The 22133-nt window shown below is 42.6% G+C and overlaps 1 long non-coding RNA gene across 1 annotated transcript; it reads left to right on the forward strand.

Annotated features, from left to right (window-relative positions):
- Nucleotides 1-245: 245 nt before the first annotated feature.
- Nucleotides 246-20894, forward strand: LOC120997799. Its single transcript, XR_005778226.1, has 3 exons — nt 246-378; nt 15658-15699; nt 20868-20894. It is a non-coding gene; the product is annotated as an uncharacterized LOC120997799 (long non-coding RNA).
- Nucleotides 20895-22133: the final 1239 nt, after the last annotated feature.

The following is a 22133-nucleotide window of genomic DNA, read 5'->3' on the forward strand; positions in this document are numbered from 1 at the left end:
TGTTGCCCACTGAACTAAAATAACTGGGTTAAATTATTGTCCCTGGCACATATGCAGTGCTGGTGCACTGAACTTGCACAAAATGTCCGCTGACGCCCACCTAACAGATGTATAAAACATATTTTTTTGTGTCACTGGGCTCATGGCAGGGTACAAAAATATTGCACTGCCCCTACTAAACAAAGCAGATCGCAGAGTTAATAAAAACAAGTTGTAATGTGATATCAGATAGATTCTTTCCTATTCTCTCCCTCACAGCAGCAGCATCCTATCCCTACACTAGTAAGAGCAGAGTGACGTGTGGCGCTATGTGACTCTAGCTTATTTAGAGGCTGGGTCGCATGCTGCACTGGCCAATCACAGCCATGCCATTAGTAGGTATGGCTGTGATGGCTTCTAAGGGCACGCAAGTTAAACGCTTGTTGATTGGCTGCTCTGCAGCCTTTCAAAAAGCGCAGAGAAATCGCTGAATACCGAACTGGAACCCGAACTTTTACTGAAATGTTCGGGTTCAGGTCCGGGGTCCAAAAATCCTAAAGTTCGGTACGAACCCGAACTTTACAGTTCGAGTTCACTCAACCCTACTAGAAAGCATTTAGACGCAGGCTACCAGATTATTAAATGAAAGGATAAAAAAATTTGGCTTGTACAGCTTAGAAAAAACGACACCATAGAAGTAATCTTGTTTATATGTGTAAATAGATATGCAATCAATACAAGAGATTGGCAAACTATTTATTCATTCCAAGGACTTTACAAAGGACCATGGGACATTTATTACTTGTGGAAAAAATGTGATTTAGATACCAATATAAGAAAGGATTCTTTACACTAAGAGCAGCAAAACTGTGGAATGCCCTGCCCCAAGATGTAGTGTTGTCTTAATCATAGCTAGTCAGATACACAGATATGTTATCATGGAATAAAAAACTATCACAGAGAGATGAAATAATGATATCTTAATTACAAATGGCTAGAAAATTGTATCCAAATGATATCTATGCAGGGAAAGATTTGGGGACAGAAGTGTAAGCTGTCTAACATTCACACTGCTGTTTTTTTTTTCTTTTTGTTTTTTTTTTGCATGTGTCTACAGTCCCTACCATGCAGATACAGTACCTGACATAGAACCTTGGCTGTCTATTTTTGCTACCGTGATGTGGTTATTCAAAGAAAAGCATGTAATCTTAGATTAGAGATAAGTGATTAGAATCAGAGATTAGTGAATTGATTTTCAATGAATCAAATGAATCTTGAATTTCCCCAAAAAATTGTATATCAGTCAAATAGAAATCCCTTGTGGTTTGATTTCAATGAATCTCTCAAAATGTTAGCCACCATTTTAATGGTCAAAAGGCAGACAAGATGGCATCTAGCACCAAAAAGGGATAATTTGTTAACCGTGAACAGTGAAGTTTGTTTTTAAAGAGGCTGTTTGTTACCACCAGCTACCATGTATTGACCCATAGCCATATATGTCACTGTCACTTAGGCATTACTAATGCTGTCTTTCATTAAAGAGCTTGATAGGGGTTTGATAGGGTCCTAGCAGATCCCACAGTGCCATACATGACATTTTAGGGCTATCAGAGCACTTTTGATTCTGGTCAAGTTTCTTAGTATCCAAATCAAATCTGACAACAGATTTGTTAGAATAGAACACAAAATGTATTTAAAAAAAATATGCTTATCTCTAGCTAGCATGGTACTGGATATCTTACATCGTTTATAAGTAACATAGTTTATAAGGCTGTGAATTGACAGAGATTTAAGAAAAAAAAATAGCATTATTAAATTTACCTCCCTTGTTCTTCTTGAAATATTAACCATACTCAGTTACTACTGCTCAGATCAATCACTTCTCCATCAAATGAGCATGCATCAGGTTAACTTGACCTACCTTTTGCCCCACCTTTATTTCAACCTTACAGTGCCTAATGCCACAACACAATGTTCAATTCAAGCCATCATACCGTGGCAATATTAGGTACTGTATAGCAGCATTTATATGACATACAGTGGCCCCAAAAATAATGTTTCTATGTCAACATAGAAGAGGGTTCTTTACTGTAAGACCAGTAAGCCTATTGAACTCTCTGCCAGAGGAGGTTGTGCTGGTGAATTCACTAAAAGAGTTCAAGAGGGGACTGGATGAATTTCTAGAGTGTAATAATATTTCACGTTAATTCCCAACCCGGGTCCAGATTATTCTTCTGCCCGTCTAGAGGTCCCTGCTGCAGCATTAGCTATTCCCTATTGCTTCTTCCACACTTAAAGTTATGACACAACTAAAGAAAAATAAGTCCTCTAACAAACTAAAGACAGAGCTTCAGTAAAAGTATTATTTTTTTTTTTTTAAATTGTGCAAGTTTCTTGCTGCAGTTCTGTCACAGGTGGAAAACAACACTACTTGGTGCTACAATGAGAACCTGAAAGGTACTTCAGGGGCCTCTATGAAAGTAAGTTAGTACAGTATGTAGGGCACATTGACACAGGGGAGGAGGCAAGTGTTAGACACATTGGTGCATTATAGCATACTTGACCTCGGTGTGACTAGGCTAATTTTCTGTGTTGTTTACTTTGTTACCTTACTTAGAAACCTGGCAGGAGGCAATTTTGCCCCTCAATATCATTGCATTAGATTATTTTCATGCTGTAACAGATTTTTTTTTTATAATGTACAATTTTTCTACATGTAACAGTTTTTTGGTGTATTTTGCACACTATTGTATCCATTTTGGTTTACTAAAGACATTTGCTATTTAAAAAAAAAAAGTTATAGCTAGTGATGAGCGAAAGTGGACCTCAATTACTGGATAAATTTGATTAGCCGCAAATCTCCTTATGCTTTGCGATAGCGAATCGATTTAACCTGAAAAGCCATCTTGCTTGAAGATCTCAGCCAAAATCCCATGCAAGGTGACGTATGACGTCCCCGCATTGGCCGGCGTGATGCTGTCATCTCGGTCCGCATGAGATATCGTGCCAGACCTTCAAGCAAGATGGCGGCGGCAGGCCCGTCACAAGCAAATGGATTAGGTAAGTATTATTATTATTTTTGTTTTATTTTGCACTGTATTATTCCTATCAGATGCCGCAATCAGCTATGAACATTGCATCTGAGTGGTACAAAGACGTAGAGCGGCGTAATAACTGCTCCCTGTCATTGCAACTCATTTGCAACTTACAAAAAAATGTGACAACGTAACTTGTCACAAAGCAGAGTTTTTTGTAAAATTCGGCAAAGCACCCAAATCAAATTTTACTAAAAGCCTTTACTTATAGCTCATCTCTAGTTATAGCTCATCTTGCTCATCTCTAGTTATAGCTATTTAATTTCTACAGATGAGGGTTGGGAACAATTTTTTTCCTCTAAGGTGGGGAAAATTTGCTTTTACCTCAAAGTTTTTTTTCTTGCCTTCCTCTGGATCAATTTAGCAAAATATATTACTATGGTAATGTATTTTCTGTGCTCACACACGGCTATACTCTTGCATCTAAAATCCTGACAGCTTTAATTTTTTGATGAAATGCACTTTTACCATTTTTAACAGATCCTGTCATTTAGCAATTTATGAATGGTGAAAAGTGGCAATTTAACCATATTTAAAACAGTGTTCTAACTCTAAATTTTGATAATAGATCCATTATGATGAAGGATCATAGGTCGAAAAGAAAGTAATAATTAGAATTTTTATTACAGTCACACATTTATATTCATTTCGCTTGAAACCCTAATTTGTCCCCAAAAAAGAAATACAGTAATTACCATTGAAGTAAAAGAAAATCCAGCACCTCGTATCTTTGCTTGACGGTGTTTATTCCACAATCCAAAATGTAAGCGGTAACGGAACCTTCAAAATACAAGCCCCAATGCGGTCTACATGTTTCGAACCAGATGGTTCTTAATCATGACCTCATGACGGAGGTCATGATTAAGAACCATCTGGTTCGAAACATGTAGACCGCATTGGGGCTTGTATTTTGAAGGTTCCGTTACCGCTTACATTTTGGATTGTGGAATAAACACCGTCAAGCAAAGATACGAGGTGCTGGATTTTCTTTTACTTCAAGTTTGTCAAATCGGGGTCTCATCCCTTCCGTGCACCTTTCAAACTGCAGATGCAGGTGAGCTGGACTTTTACCATTATGTGAGTAATTACCATTGTCTAAATTTAAGATGGTCCTGGTGCTCCCAAGAAACAAGGACCACTTTTGTAATGGGCATATCTAATTAATCCTGAAAATCCAATAAAGCTGAAGTTTAAAAGATGTGCCCTGGTAGGTTGAATGTATACATCAATTATTTGGTACATCAATTATGCAAACATATGACCAAAAGGGTCTTACTACTTCCATAAACAATAGGACATTGGCAATTAATGAATCTGCTATCAAATGTGTTCCTATGTTTTTTTCATGAAATATTTATCTAATAACTTTAGAGTACTAGTATTATTATAATATGACTATACATATGACAACAGTACCATTTCTAGAAATATGCCATTGTATAGCAGTATCTATATTGTATAGCCAACAAAATATTACAGTTGAGTTTTGTATCAGTCCCAGTAGCATGTCTTGTATCAGTTCTGGTTAAAAGCTTATATCCACTGCATGTGAAAGTTCAGCGATATATTAGTGTCTCATTCTTACCAGAGAACGGGTGGCAATGTGCAACCATTAAGCCTCAGTAGTAGTAAATATGAGTGACTTCTTTTTTTATGTATGCCACAGCTATTTCTTTTAATAGTGACTTCAAATACTCTTCCACCTCTTTGACGACACAGGGGACCAGTGTTTAGACCCTCACAGAACCCACTTTAATGGCAAATTAGATGGTTAGATTTGGCATATCATAAATTCATAAGCATAGCATATTTTCTGTATGTGTATCTATGCAAAAAGATATCTCCCAGAGAAAGAGAACTACCTTGCCAGTGGCTCCCTATAAGTCAAAGTCTGATTATTATTTTTTTTAACAAGGCTTTGAACTAAAAATAACCAAGATTAATTTTCATACACAGAGAGCTGATTCACTCTCTTTGCCCCTTATCAGTATGGAGTAGGATTCTGATGAAGGTGAAAATTATAATATAGTATATTAATATATGATGCATAATGTACTAAAAGGCATCTCCCGAGGAGACTATGTGTAAAAATGCAGCACATCAGTCACTTAGTTCAGGGATGCCCAACTTGCGGCCCTCCAGCTGTTGCAAAACTACAACTCTCAGCATGCCTGAACAGCCTACAGCTATTAGGGCATTCTGGGACTTGTAGTTTTGCAACAGCTGGAGGGCCACAGTTTGAGCATCACTGACTTAACTCATTTCATATTCCAAAGTTACCACAAGGTAAATCAAAGTGCCATCTTTTTTTTATTAAGTCATCAGACTTAAATCCATAATTTGAATATGGGATATATATTGAATGCCAACTTTCCTGCCCCATCAGCATGACGTTTCAGGAGACATGTCCCCTTACTCATGCACAATGATGGGAGGTGACTATGCATTTAAATACGCTACAGTACAATTAAAAACTTAAAAACATAGAACCCACAGAGCTGATCCTAAAAATACTTTAAAGTTACACACTCTGTTTAACCCTTTCAGTGTGATAGTGTCCATTTTAGTAATCCAAAATGTTTTACATTAACATATTCAAAAATGACCCATTTAACATCTTTCCATTGATGTCTCATATCTACACAGTGTGAAACATTTTAGATTACTAATATGGACACTAGGGAACTATTTCTAAAAGGTAGCTCATTGTCTGGGAGATACCTTTTTGCAAACTATTTTCCAAACGAGCATTGCCACCAAGTCTCCATTCACAGCTGGTCTCCTTAAAGAGAGCCAGTAACCCCCATAGCTATTTGGAGTCAGGCTGTGATTAGGTTTCATGGTGCGTGGGCACCTCTTGGCTTTGGGATACTTTGATGTAGTCCAATCCTACAATAAAAATAAACAATATGATGACTACCAAGCCCTTCCTTAGCACTGATGATTGTTCTAATAATAATACACACACACACACACACATACTTATAAACAATCCCTATGCCAGGGATGGCCAACCTGTGGCTATCCAGCTGTTGCAAAACTACAACTCCCAGCATGCCCAGACAGCCTACAGCTATCAGCCTACAGCAGGGCATGGTGGGAATTGTAGTTTTACAACAGCTGGAGAGCCGCAGGTTGGCCAGCCCTGCCCTATGCAGAAACTTGGCTTCAGAAAGATAAAATGTTCTCCTAAATGAATATGAATATTTTAATATTGGTTCAGTTTGGTACTTCACCGAGCAATTCACTTAAATCCTTAGACCAGTATGTCTGTATTTCCAGGCAAGCTTCCTTACTGACTGAATAGTACAAACTAAATGTATTTTTTTTTTTTTATAATGACAGTGCAATCTCATATAATTTCTGCTTACTAAGGCAAACATCCTCTTACCACTAAAGGAATTAGAATGTCTATATTAGATTTGCAACAACATTCATTACTTTTTTTGAATTAAATCACTTAACAGCTCTAGCATTGATAAATGTCATGCATTTACAGTGCAAAAATATAATCCCAATTTTATCCAAATGCTTTTATTGAAAACAATAAATTCTTCTATTGTAAGATCAACGAGGGTTGAGATGCCTATATTCTCATAAGCTAAAGTAGACAATCAGTATGATAATTAGAGCATGTTAATTAGTCTCCACAAGCAATGAGAAAATGCAAATGATATACAGCAGGAAATTAACAGCAGTTACTGCTCAATATTGCATGACTTTTCCATTAAGAATAATATGAGAAGTTGTTAAATTATAGAAAATGAGAATAATAAGGATAGAATATTAAAGAAGGTTTGGTTTCTGGTTCAGCTGAAGAGGGAATCATTAGGAAATATTCAATGATGCAAAATCTCCATTGATAGAGAAAGACGTTTAGAAGGATTTCAGAAATCTTCAAGACTTTTGACAAGGATAAACTATTTCAACTCAACTATAGGACGAAGGAGGAAAACTCTCTTGAGTAAAATAGTAACGCTGGAATGAAAATCAATTGCATAAAAATAAAGATGATAGGATTATGATTTTATTAAAACTAAACTTAAAGACATAGCAAAGTCAAATTTGCTGTAGATGTAGATGAATAAATGTGAGTCTGAACTGTACACCACAAATTATACTCAAGGGTAATATTAGGATTAGACTTTAGCAAATTTCTTAAAATTTTAATAGGTCGAAGCTATCACGCAATTCGATTTGGGGTCCGAATAATTTCAACCCGGATCTCAATTGCTCCAATTACCTAGGAAACTATCTTTTTCTTTCTCTCTACAGTTTTTGAAACATTTGGATCAATTGTTTGGTTCATCTGTAATCAGGATCTAAGCTGTAAGACCAAGTCATGAATAGTACAAGGTCAAAACCAGAAGCTACAAAAGCAGACACAAAGGACAGAGACTAGGAATACAGCAAATACAGGAAGGTCTCAGAGGGTGAAATCACAAGGTAGAAGTAGCACACTTACCCTTGCCCTGGTGATTAAGTGAACCCAAAGGTCTGTTATATTAACAGTCGCAGAGACTAATATTATAAATGGCACATGATGGGTGGAAGACTATGGAACTTACACAGAACGCCTGTGCAGACAATGGGTCTAGCAAATACAATTGAAAAGAAAATTCACATTATTGCAGTAAATAATTACAATGGCCAAATATTCCTTGTTTTAAGGCATGCTGACTTATTGTACTGTGAATTTTCCATCAAGGTTCTGTCACAGGCTTGCAGCAACTGGGTATTCAATATAAACACTTCTAGAAACAATTCCTAAAACTGATTGAGGGAAAAAAAAACTGTATTAAATTTGTATTTCCTGACACACCACTACTGTACCTCTACATGCCCATTTAACCTAAGGGTAGGTTCATATCTGCATCATGTAAATCTGGTAGTCTGATCTGGCAGAGGAGCAAACTACCAGGGTTACCATATCTGGGCAACGCTGGATCGCTGGATAAGTATAATGGGATCCAACGGGTTTCCGGCAGGTTTCCGGCACAAATAGCATCATTCTGCCTGAAAAATAAAGCTGTGTGAAATATCTGCAATATGGGACTTTGACTGATGCCAGTTTTCAGCAACATCTGTAGCTTGGACAAACCATTTCATGCAAATGTAGAAGCATAACTAAGGAATTCAAATCCATATTGTGGTTAAATCACCCATGTCTATGAGATATTTCAGTCCTGTAACAGTATACAGTACCTTTCTCAATTATTTCATGGCATCATAGCAGAAACTTAAAATTACCCCATAAAACATAACCTTTATTGGTATTCATAAAAAGAAAAAAAATGAAAAAAATTAAGTCCAGAAATAACCCTACAGTGTCCCTACTCTTGCCCTACCTGAGAGCGGAACTTCTGCCGCGATAAGGGCAATCCCACTGTCTTCTTAGCTTTCTCTCTGTTACCCTGATACCACTAGGGTCCAAGAAGGCAGGGGGTCGCTAGATATAAGTTCGAGACCAGTCGTGTCCCAATAGTAATATATACGTACAGTATTTTAGTCAGTAAGTGGTGAGTCTGTACATAATATTCATAGGACATCATAGGGAAAAATATATGCATAGTCCAGCATAAAGTCCTCAGATGTCTAGACAGCAGTAGGCTTCACATCTATCTAGAAATCAACAGGTAAATTGGCTCCACATGTTTATAGAACAGCATAGATTCAAAGCCATCTAAACATCATCAGTAGAGTTGAGCGGACACCTGGATGTTCAGGTTCGACGGGTTCGGCCGAACTTGAGAAAAAAGTTAGAGTTCGGTACCCGAACTTGACCCCGAACCCCATTGAAGTCAATAGGGACCCGAACTATCGAGCACTAAAAGGCTGTAAAAATGTCATGAAAAGGGCAAGAGGGCTGCAAAAGACATCAAAATGTGGTTAAGAGCACGGCAAGTGCTCTGCAAACAAATGTGAATAGGGAAATTACTTTAAATAACATAAAATACATAAAAAAAATCAAATAAAAAAATCATGATCTCGGAGGATGAGGTCCATATGGAGTAGGAGGTTGAGAAGGCGGTGGATGTGGCGGTGTAGATGGAAGCGGCGGGGGAGGAGGTAGCCTACACTGCTTTTTGGTTTTACATTTATTTAATTTTTTTAAATTAGGGTACACCCCAAAACATTGGGAAATATAACCTGTGATAACTGCCTCCAGTCGTGCTAAACATACGTTCAGACAAAACACTGGCTGCAGGGCAGGCCAGCACCTCCAAGGCGTAAAGGGCAAGCTCAGGCCATGTGCCCAATTTGGAGACCCAGAAGTTGCAGGGGGCAGAACCATCAGTCAGTTCGTGTAGAAGTGTGCAAACATACTGCCCCACCATGTCGCACGTCCCCGTGATGTTCATGATCCAATTGGGTATCTGCTCTGTCAACTTTCAATGTTCTTTTCAGCGCCTACCATGTTGATTACGGTTAGCGGCAAATCAGGGTTCCCTATTTAGGCCCCGGCACCCAGGCAGAGGAGAGAGGTCCCATAACAGAGATTCAGGCTTCATGTCAGTAGAGAATCAGTCTTCATGTCATAGCAGAGAATCATGCTTCACGTCACCCAACACTGGAACAGTCCATTGTCATATATTTAGGCCCCGACACCCAGGCAGAGGAGAGAGGTCCCATAACAGAGATTCAGGCTTCATGTCAGCAGAGAATCAGTCTTCATGTCATAGCAGAGAATCATGCTTCATGTCACCCAACACTGGAACAGTCCATTGTCAGATATTTAGGCCCCGGCACCCAGGCAGAGGAGAGAGGTCCCATAACAGAGATTCAGGCTTCATGTCAGCAGAGAATCAGTCTTCATGTCATAGCAGAGAATCAGGCTTCACGTCACACAAAACTGGAACAGTCCATTGTCAGATATTTAGGCCCCGGCACCCAGGAAGAGGAGAGAGGTCCCATAACAGAGATTCAGGCTTCATGTCAGCAGAGAATCAGTCTTCATGTCATAGCAGAGAATCATGCTTCACGTCACCCAACACTGGAACAGTCCATTGTCATATATTTAGGCCCCGGCACCCAGGCAGAGGAGAGAGGTCCCATAACAGAGATTCAGGCTTCATGTCAGCAGAGAATCAGTCTTCATGTCATAGCAGAGAATCAGGCTTCATGTCAGCCAAAACTGGAACAGTCCATTGTCAGATATTTAGGCCCCGGCACCCAGACAGAGAAGAGAGGTCCCATAGCAGAGATTCAGGCTTCATTTCATAGCAGAGAATCATGTTTCACGTCACCCAACACTGGAACAGGCCACTGTTAGATATTTTTAGGCCCCGGCACCCAGACAGAGGAGAGGTTCATTCAACTTTGGGTTGCCCCGCAATATAATGGTAAAATGAAAATAAAAATAGGATTGAATGAGGAAGTGCCCTGGAGTACAATAATATATGGTTAAGGGAGGTAGTTAATGTCTAATCTGCACAAGGGATGGACAAGTCCTGTGGGATCCATGCCTGGTTCATTTTTATAAACGTCAGCTTGTCCACATTGGCTGTAGACAGACGGCTGCTTTTGTCTGTAATGACGCCCCCTGCCGTGCTGAATACACGTTCAGACAAAACGCTGGCCGCCGGGCAGGCCAGCACCTCCAAGGCATAAAAGGCTAGCTCTGGCCACGTGGACAATTTGGAGACCCAGAAGTTGAATGGGGCCGAACCATCAGTCAGTACGTGGAGGGGTGTGCACACGTACTGTTCCACCATGTTAGTGAAATATTGCCTCCTGCTAACACGTTCCGTATCAGGTGGTGGTGCAGTTAGCTGTGGCGTGTTGACAAAACTTTTCCACATCTCTGCCATGCTAACCCTGCCCTCAGAGGAGCTGGCCGTGACACAGCTGCGTTGGCGACCTCTTGCTTCTCCTCTGCCTTCGCCTTGGGCTTCCACTTGTTCCCCTGTGACATTTGGGAATGCTCTCAGTAGCGCGTCTACCAATGTGCGCTTGTACTCGCGCATCTTCCTATCACGCTCCAGTGCAGGAAGTAAGGTGGGCACATTGTCTTTGTACCGTGGATCCAGCAGGGTGGCAACCCAGTAGTCCGCACACGTTAAAATGTGGGCAACTCTGCTGTCGTTGCGCAGGCACTGCAGCATGTAGTCGCTCATGTGTGCCAGGCTGCCCAGAGGTAAGGACAAGCTGTCCTCTGTGGGAGGCGTATCGTCATCGTCCTGCGTTTCCCCCCAGCCATGCACCAGTGATGGGCCTGAGCTGCGTTGGGTGCCACCCCGCTGTGAACATCCTTCATCCTCATCCTCCTCCACCTCCTCCTCCTCCTCGTCCTCCTCGTCCTCCAGTAGTGGGCCCTGGCTGGCCACATTTGTACCTGGCCTCTGCTGTTGCAAAAAACCTCCCTCTGAGTCAAATCTAAGAGACTGACCTGAAAGTGCTAAAAATGACCCCTCTTCCTCCTCCTCCTGGGCCACCTCCTCTTCCATCATCGCCCTAAGTGTTTTCTCAAGGAGACATAGAAGTGGTATTGTAGCGCTGATAACGGTGTCATCGCCACTGGCCATTTTGGTGGAGTACTCGAAACAGCGCAACAGGGCACACATGTCTCGCATGGAGGCCCAGTCATTGGTGGTGAAGTGGTGCTGTTCCGCAGTGCGACTGACCCGTGCGTGCTGCAGCTGAAACTCCACTATGGCCTGCTGCTGCTCGCACAGTCTGTCCAGCATGTGCAAGGTGGAGTTCCACCTGGTGGGCACGTCGCATATGAGGCGGTGTGCGGGAAGGCCGAAGTTACGCTGTGGCGCAGACAGGCGAGCAGCGGCAGGATGAGAACGCCGGAAGCGCGCACAGATGGCCCGCACTTCATGCAGCAGCTCTGACATGTCGGGGTAGTTGTGAATGAACTTCTGCACCACCAAATTCAGCACATGCGCCAGGCAAGGGATGTGCGTCGAACCGGCTAGTCCCAGAGCTGCAACGAGATTTCGCCCATTATCGCACACCACCAGGCCGGGCTTGAGGCTCACCGGCAGCAACCACTCGTCGGTCTGTTGTTCTATACCCCGCCACAACTCCTGCGTGGTGTGGGGCCTGTCCCCCAAACATATGAGTTTCAAAATGGCCTGCTGACGTTTACCCCGGGCTGTGCTGAAGTTGGTGGTGAAGGTGTGCGGCTTACTGGATGAGCAGGTGGGAGAAGAGGAGGAGGAAGCAGAGTAGGAGGAGGAGGCAACAGGAGGCAAAGAATGTTGCCCTGCGATCCTTGGCGGCGGAAGGACGTGCGCCAAACAGCTCTCCGCCTGGGGCCCAGCCGCCACTACAATTACCCAGTGTGCAGTTAGGGAGATATAGCGTCCCTGGCCGTGCTTACTGGTCCACGTATCTGTGGTTAGGTGGACCTTGCCACAGATGGTGTTCCGCAGTGCACACTTGATTTTATCGGATACTTGGTTGTGCAGGGAAGGCACGGCTCTCTTGGAGAAGTAGTGGCGGCTGGGAACAACATACTGTGGGACAGCAAGCGACATGAGCTGTTTGAAGCTGTCTGTGTCCACCAGCCTGAATGACAGCATTTCATAGGCCAGTAGTTTAGAAATGCTGGCAATCAGGGCCAGGGATCGAGGGTGGCTAGGTGGGAATTTACGCTTTCTCTCAAATGTTTGTGAGATGGAGAGCTGAACGCTGCCGTGTGACATGGTTGAGATGCTTGGTGACGGAGGTAGTGGTGGTGTTGGTGGTACATCCTCTGCTTGCTGGGCGGCAGGTGCCAACGTTCCTCCAGAGGCGGAGGAAGAGGCCGAGGCGGCAGCAGCAGAAGAGATAGCAGGGGGAGCCTGAGTGACTTCCTTGTTTTTAAGGTGTTTACTCCACTGCAGTTCATGCTTTGCATGCAGGTGCCTGGTCATGCAGCTTGTGCTAAGGTTCAGAACGTTAATGCCTCGCTTCAGGCTCTGATGGCACAGCGTGCAAACCACTCGGGTCTTGTCATCAGCACATTGTTTGAAGAACTGCCATGCCAGGGAACTCCTTGAAGCTGCCTTTGGGGTGCTGGGTCCCAGATGGCGGTGGCCAGTAGCAGACAGACTCTCTTGGCGGCGGGTGTTCTGCTTTTGCCCACTGCTCCCTCTTTTGCTACGCTGTTGGCTCGGTCTCACCACTGCCTCTTCCTCCGAATTCTGAAAGTCAGTGGCACGACCTTCATTCCATGTGGGGTCTAAGACCTCATCGTCCCCTGCATCGTCTTCCACCCAGTCTTCCTCCCTGACCTCCTGTTCAGTCTGCACACTGCAGAAAGACGCAGCAGTTGGCACCTGTGTTTCGTCATCATCAGAGACGTGCTGAGGTGGGATTCCCATGTCCTCATCATTAGGAAACATAAGTGGTTGTGCGTTTGTGCATTCTATCTCTTCCACCCCTGAAAAAGGGCTAGGTGGATGCCCTTGGGAAACCCTGCCAGCAGAGTCTTCAAACAGCGTAAGAGACTGCTGCATAACTTGAGGCTCAGACAGTTTCCCTGATATGCATGGGGGTGATGTGACAGACTGATGGGCTTGGTTTTCATGCACCATCTGTGGGCTTTCTGCAGAAGACTGGGTGGGAGATAATGTGAACGTGCTGGATCCACTGTCGGCCACCCAATTGACTAATGCCTGTACCTGCTCAGGCCTTACCATCCTTAGAACGGCATTGGGCCCCACCAAATATCGCTGTAAATTCTGCTGGCTACTGGGACCTGAGGTAGTTGGTTCACTAGGACGTGTGGCTGTGGCAGAACGGCCACGTCCTCTCCCAGCACCAGAGGGTCCACTAACACCACCACGACCATGTCCGCGTCCCTTATTAGATGTTTTCCTCATTGTTACCGTTCACCACAATAATAAAAAAATTATTTGGCCCAATGTATTGAATTCAAATTCAGGCCTTTTTTTACAGGCACCTAACACTATCTGGCTATCTATTTAGGTACCGTATTACACGAATACAGGCACAACAGTAACGACAGATTGAGCTGAATATAAATTGTAGGCCTAGTATTTAGGTGCTGGGTGACAGGTATACGTTCACGGACAGAATTAAACTTGGAAATGCACAGTAGCGTGTGAAGTTATTGAGGATGACACTATCCGCACCTTCAATCTAATATACCCTTTTATGGATAGATTTAACCTTGGCCTGATAGTAATTCCCTAAATTTTTGGTTTCTGCTCTAAGTTGGGAATTGTATTTCAACCCAGAACAAAAACTGTGCTTTGGCAGACACTAAATAGATTGACCAGCCACAGCAGTATCAACAGATTTAGCTGAATATAAATTGTAGGCCTAGCATTTAGGCGCTGGATGACCGGTATACGTTTACGGACAGAATTAGACTTGGAAATGCACGGTAGCGTGTGAAGTTATTGAGGATGACCCTATCCGCACCTTCAATCTAATATACCCTTTTATGGATTAATTTAAACTTGGCCTGATACAGCAGAAAAAAAATATTTAGGGGATTGCTAAGTTGGGAATTGTATTCAACCCAGAACAAAAACTGTGCTTTGGCGGACACTAAATAAATTGACCAGCCTCAGCAATAAACATAGATTTAGCTGAATATAAATTTTAGGCCTATTATTTAGGCGCTGGGTGACAGGTATACTTTTGCGGACAGAAATATTTAAACTTGGAAATGCACGGTAGCGTGTGAAGTTATTGAGGATGACACTATCCGCACCTTCAATCTAATATACCCTTTTATGGATCAATTTAAACTTGGCCTGATACAGCAGAAAAAAAATATTTAGGGGATTGCTAAGTTGGGAATTGTTTTCAACCCAGAACAAAAACTGTGCTTTGGCGGACACTAAATAGATTGACAAGCCTCAGCAATAAACACAGATTGAGCTGAATATAAATTGTAGGCCTAGTATTTAGGCCCTGGATGACAGGTATACGTTTACGGACAGAATTAGACTTGGCGATGCACGGTAGCGTGTGAAGTTATTGAGGATGACACTATCCGCACCTTCACTCTAATATACCCTTTTATGGATCAATTTAAACTTGGCCTGATACAGCAGAAAATAAATATTTAGGGGATTGCTAAGTTGGGAATTGTATTCAACCCAGAACAAAAACCGTGCTTCGGCAGACAGCAGACAGTATTACAATTGGCTATCCACAGCTGAAACACCAGATTTAGGGTACTGCTATTTTGGCCAATTGTATTTTACCCCTCAATAAAATAGCAAGCACAGCCAAGCCCCTGATGTAGGATATAGCAAAAAATAACCACACTATTGATGGTTAAATGGACTTGGTGGCAGCTTGTGCTGGCGCACCACAAGACACAAAATGGCCGCCGATCACCCAAGAAAAAAGTGACATAAAAACGCTCTTGGCAGCCTAAAAACAGTGAGCAATTAAATAGCAGCAGTTCAATGATCTACAGCTGTAGATCGATCACTGATTTAAGTGTTTTTGCTGAGTAAATCCCTGCCTAATCTCTCCCTAACAGCAGCAGCTGCAACCTCTCCCTACACTGATCATAGCAGAGTGATGTGCGGCGCTACGTGACTCCAGCTTAAATAGAGGCTGGGTCACATGCTGCACTGGCCAATCACAGCCATGCCAATAGTAGGCATGGCTGTGATGGCCTCATGGGGCAAGTAGTATGACGCTTGTTGATTGGCTGCTTTTATGAAAATGTTCGGGTTCGGGTCCGTGTCACGGACACCCCAAAATTCGGTACGAACCCGAACTATACAGTTCGGGTTCGCTCATCCCTACTCTTCATTCATCGCCAGGAGCGATTTTTCAAGGAGGCATATCGGCACTGGCCATGTTGATGGAGTACTCGAAACAGCGCAACAAGGAACACAGGTCTCACATGGAGGCCCAGTTATTGTTGGTGAAGTGGTGCTGTTCCACAAAGCGACTCACCCGTGCGTGCTGCCGCTGAAACTCCACTATCGCCTGCTGCTGCTCGCACAGTCTGGCCAGCATGTGCAAGGTGGAGTTCCACCTTGTGGGCAAGTCGCATATGAGGCGGTAAGCGGGAAGGCCGAAGTTACGCTGCAGCGCTGAGAGGCGAGCGGCGGCAGGGTGAGAACGCCAAAAGCACGCACAGGCGGCCTGTACTTTATGCAGCAGTTCTGACATATCGGGGTAATTTTTAAGGAATCCACCAAATTCGGCACATGCGCCAGGCAAGAGATGTGTGTCAAACCGGCTAGTCCCAGAGCTGCTACGAGATTTCGCCCATTATCGCACACCACCAGGCCGGGCTTGAGGCTGACTGGCACAAACCACTCATCGGTCTGTTGTTCAAGGCCCGTCCACAGCTCCTGCGCGGTGCACACCTGATCTTGTCACCTACTTAGTTGTGCAGGGAAGGGATGGCTCGTCTGGAATAGTATTGGTGGGTGGGCACGACGTACTGTGGGACAGCCACCGCCATAAGGCCTTTAAAACTATCCGTCTCCACCAGACGGAATGACAGCATTTCAAAGGCCAGTAATTTAGAAATTCTGGCATTTAGGGCCAGGGATCGCGGGTGCATAGGGGGGTACTTCCTCCTCCTCTCCAGCTTTTGGGAGATGGAGAGCTGAACGCTTCCGTGAGACATTGTGGAGATGCTTGGTGACCCAGGTGTTGGTGTTGCTGGCAGATCTTCTGTTTGCGGGGTGGCAGGTGGCACTGTCACTGCCAGGGATCGCGGTTGGGTACGGGGGTACTTCCTCTTACGCTTCAGTGTTTGGGAGGTGCCACTGTCACTCCAGAGTTGGATGAAGAGGCCAAGACTGCAGCAGAAGAGGAAGCAGGAGGAGCCACTGACCTTTCTTGGTTTTTGAGGTGTCTACTCCACTGCAGCTCGTGCTTTGCACTTAGATGCCTGGTCATGCATGTTGTGCTCAGGTTGAGAACGTTTATGCCTCGCTTCAGGCTCAGATTGCACAGCATGCCAACCACTCGTGTCTTGTCGTCAGCACATTGTCTGAAGAACTGCCACGCCAGGGAACTCCTTAAAGCTGGCTTTGGTGTGCTCGGGCCCTTGCTGCAGTGGGCAGTAGCAGGCGTACTGTCTACAGAATGGCCGCTCTGCTTTTGCACCCTGCTCCCTCTTCTGCTGTTCTGGTGGCTCTGTGCGACCACCGCCTCTTCCTCCGAACTACATAGGTCACTCGCATGACCTTGATTCCAGGTGGGGTCGAGGACTTCATCGTCCTCCACATCATCTTCCACCCAGTCTTCACCCCTGCCTTCCTTGTCAGTCTGCACACTTTCGAAAGCCCCAGCAGTTGGCACCTGTGTTTCATCATCATCCGAGACGTGCTGCGATGGTCCTCCCATGTACTCATCTTGAAAGATAAGTGGTTGGGCATCGGTGCACTCAATCTCTTCCACTTCTGGGGCAGGGCTAGGTGGATGGCCCTGGGAAACCCTGCTAATAGAGTCATCAAAAAGCAGAAGAGACTGCTGCTTGACTTGGGGCTCAGACTGCTTGGCTGATTTGCAAGGGGGTGAGGTGAAAGACTGATGGACATCGGCTGCAGGGGCCAACTGTGGTCTTTCAGCAGGAGACTGGGTGGAAGACAATGTGAAGGAACTGGATCCGCTGTCAGCAACCCAATGTACTATCGCCTGTACTTGTTCAGGCCTCACCATTCGTAGAGCCGCATTAGGCCCGACCAAATACCGCTGCAGGTTCTGTCGCCTACTGGCACCTGAGGAAGGGGTTTCACTCGTGCGTTAATTAATAGTAGAATAGAATATGTAAAGGGTGTATTTCACACGGCCTGAACAACTGTAGGCCTGAATTAAATATTTCTTTGCCAAAAATGGCTATATTTCAAATGCCTGAATCAAACCCCTGTATGTAAAGGGTGTATCTCACACGGCCTGAACCAGTGTAGGCCTGAATTAAATATTGGTGCACCAAATGGCAGTATTTCAAATCTCTGAATCTAACCCAAATGTATTAAGGGTGTATCTCACAATGACATATGCAGAAAAGGCTGCCAAATAAACTTTTTTTTGCCCAACAGGTGTTTGTTTAATAACTCAATATGGCAGCAGTATATAACCCAGGAATTTCAAATGTGCTTATGCTGCAAGGCCTTAAATATTGTTTATTTTGTCCCAAAAAGGGTGTTTTATTAATGAAAGAATATAAGACCTGTATATACAGGGTGTATCTTACACGGCCTGGCCCACTGTAGGCCTGAATTAAAGATTTCTTTGCCCAAAATTGCTGTATTTCAAATGCCTGAATCAAACCCCTGTATGTAAAGGGTGTATTTCACACGGCCTGAACCACTGTAGGCCTGAATTAAATATTTCTTTGCCCAAAATGGCTGTATTTCAAATGCCTGAATCAAACCCCTGTATGTAAAGGGTGTATCTCACACGGCCTGAACCAGTGTAGGCCTGAATTAAAGATTTATTTGCCCAAAATGGCTGTATTTCAAATGCCTGAATCAAACCCCTGTATGTAAAGGGTATATCTCACACGGCCTGAACCACTGTAGGCCTGAATTAAATATTTCTTTGCCCAAAATGGCTGTATTTCAAATGCCTGAATCAAACCCCTGTATGTAAAGGGTGTATCTCACACGGCCTGAACCAGTGTAGGCCTGAATTAAAGATTTATTTGCCCAAAATGGCTGTATTTCAAATGCCTGAATCAAACCCCTGTATGTAAAGGGTATATCTCACACGGCCTGAACCACTGTAGGCCTGAATTAAATATTGGTGCACCAAATGGAGGTATTTCAAATCTCTGAATCTAACCCAAATGTATTAAGGGTGTATCTCACAATGACATATGCAGCAAAGGCTGCCAACTAAACTTTTTTTCAAAGGCTGCCAACTAAACTTTTTTTGCCCAAACGAGTTTGTTTAACAACTGAATTTGACAGCAGTATATAAGCCTGTAATTTCACACGTGCTCATGCTGCAAGGCCAGAAATTAGTGTTTTTTGGCAAAAAAGTGTGTTTTTAAAACCCCAGACAATGATGGGTGTATTTCTAGCTTAAATTGCACACTGACTAATCCAGATGTTGTATATTGCCAAAAAAGTGTTTTTTTGGTAACAGAATATGAAAGCTGTATATATTAAACTTGAATTTAACACTTGCAGATCTGGAAAATACTGGTTTTGGGCAAAAAAGTGTGTTTTTAAAACCCCAGAAAATGATGGCTGTATTTCTAGCTTAAATTGCACACTGACTAATCCAGATGTTGTATATTGCCCAAAAAGTTTTTTTTTGGTAACAGAATATGAAAGCTGTATATATTAAACTTGAATTTAACACTTGCAGATCTGGAAAATAGTTTTTTGGCAAAAAAGTGTGTTTTTAAAACCCCAGAAAATGATGGGTGTATTTCTAGCTTAAATTGCACACAGACTTATCCAGATGTTGTATATTGCCAAAAAAGTGTTTTTTTTTTGTAACAGAATATGAAAGCTGTATATATTAAACTTGAATTTAACACTTGCAGATCTGGAAAATACTGGTTTTGGGCAAAAAAGTGTTTTTTTAAAACCCCAGAAAATTATGGCTGTATTTCTAGCTTAAATTGCACACTGACTAATCCAGATGTTGTATATTTCCAAAAAAGTGTTTTTTGGTAACAGAATATGAAAGCTGTATATATTAAACTTGAATTTAACACTTGCAGATCTGGAAAATACTGGTTTTGGGCAAAAAAGTGTGTTTTTAAAACCCCAGAAAATGATGGCTGTATTTCTAGCTTAAATTGCACACTGACTAATCTAGATGTTGTATATTGCCAAAAAAATTGTGATTTTCAATGTCCCAAAAGCTCAGATGCATTGCTGGTGCACTGAGCTTGCATAAAATGGCCGCCGCCGCCACCCACCTAATTAGCAGATGGATAAAAGTTGTTGTTTTTTGGTCAATGGGCTCAGGGCAGGGTAAAAAGATTGTGCCCTGCACCCACACAACTGTTTCTATGTAGATCGCTGAGTTAGATTCTCTCCTATTCTCTCCCTGAAATTGCACACTGACTAATCCAGATGTTTTATATTGCCAAAAAAGTGTTTTTTTGGTAACAGAATATGAAAGCTGTATATATTAAACTTGAATTTAACACTTGCAGATCTGGAAAATACTGGTTTTGGGCAAAAAAGTGTGTTTTTAAAACCCCAGAAAATGATGGCTGTATTTCTAGCTTAAATTGCACACTGACTAATCCAGATGTTGTATATTGCCCAAAAAGTTTTTTCTTGGTAACAGAATATGAAAGCTGTATATATTAAACTTGAATTTAACACTTGCAGATCTGGAAAATAGTTTTTTGGCAAAAAAGTGTGTTTTTAAAACCCCAGAAAATGATGGGTGTATTTCTAGCTTAAATAGCACACTGACTAATCTAGATGTTGTATATTGCCAAAAAAATTGTGATTTTCAATGTCCCAAAAGCTCAGATGCATTGCTGGTGCACTGAGCTTGCATAAAATGGCCGCCGCCGCCACCCACCTAATTAGCAGACGGATAAAAGTTGTTGTTTTTTGGTCAATGGGCTCAGGGCAGGGTAAAAAGATTGTGCCCTGCACCCACACAACTGTTTCTATGTAGATCGCTGAGTTAGATTCTCTCCTATTCTCTCCCTGAAATCACCAGTCCAGCAGCAACCTCTCCCTACACTTGTAACAGCAGAGTGACGTGCAGCGCTACGTGACTCCAGCTTATATAGAGCCTGGGTCACATGCTGCTCTGTCCAATCACAGCCATGCCATTAGTAGGCATGGCTGTGATGGTTTCTAAGGTCAGACAGTTAAACGCTTGTTGATTGGCTGCTCTGCAGCCTTTCAAAAAGCGCAGAGAAATCGCCGAACACCGAACCCGAACCCGAACTTTTACTGAAATGTTCGTGTTCGGGTCCGGGGTCCAAAAATCCTAAAGTTCGGTACGAACCCGAACTTTACAGTTCGGGTTCGTTCAACCCTAGTAATAACCTGTTCTATAAAAATAGCACATGATCTAAACTGTCAGATGAACATTGTAAAAAACAAAAAATAAAAACAGCGAAAACTATTTTGTTATTGTTACTGTTACCTTGCCTCACAAAAAGTGTAATATAGAGCAACCAAAAATCATATGTACCCTAAAATAGTACCATCAAAACTGCCACCTTATCCTGCAGTTTCCAAAATGGGGTCACTTTTTTGGAGTTTCTACTCTAGGGGTCCATCAGGGGATCTTCAAATGTGAGATGGCAACTTTAAATTATCCCAGTGAAATCTGCCTTCCAAAAACCATATGGTGCTCATTTCCTTCTGCACCCTGCCCGTACAGCAGTTTACCACATATGGGGTGTTTCTGTGAACTACAGAATCAGGGTAATAAATATTGAGTTTTGTTTGGCTGTTAACCCTTTCTTTGTTAGTGGAAAAAATGGATTAAAATGGAAAATCTGCCAAAAATAGAAATTCTGAAATTCTGAAATTCCATCTCCATTTTCCTTTAATTCTTGTGGAACACCTAAAAGATTAACAAAGTTTGTAAAATCAGTTTTGAATACCTTGAGGGGTTTAATTTCTAAAATGGGGCCATTTTTGGGTGGTTTCTATGTAAGACTTCAGACCTGAACTGGTCCTTAGAAATTGGGTTTTGGAAATTTTGCTTCTAAACTTCGAAGCCTTCTAACGTCCCCAAAAAAAGTCATTCACAAAATGATCCAAACATGAAGTAGACATATGGGAAATGTAAAGTAATAACTATTTTAGGAGGTATCACTATCTGTTTTAAAAGCAGAGAAATTGAAATTTTGACTCAAATTTACCACTGTCATGTAGTACAATATGTGATGAGAAAACAGTTCCAGAATGGCCGGGATAAGTGAAAGCATTTTAAAGTTATTAACATGTAAAGTGACATATGTCAGATTTGCAAAAAATGGCCTGATCCTTAAGGTGAAAAATGGCAGGGTCCTGAAAGGGTTAATAACCAGAATAGTGTAGTTGCTGTCAAGTAAACACAAACACAAGGTACAGTAGAAAGTTGCTAATCAGTCATTTGAAAGGAAAAAGATGGGTAAACTTTAACATTCATCATGGCAAACTCCATAGTGGAGCTTTCATATCCATC

Source organism: Bufo bufo, chromosome 4 (assembly GCF_905171765.1).
Source record: "Bufo bufo chromosome 4, aBufBuf1.1, whole genome shotgun sequence".
Taxonomy (NCBI): Eukaryota; Metazoa; Chordata; class Amphibia; order Anura; family Bufonidae; genus Bufo; species Bufo bufo.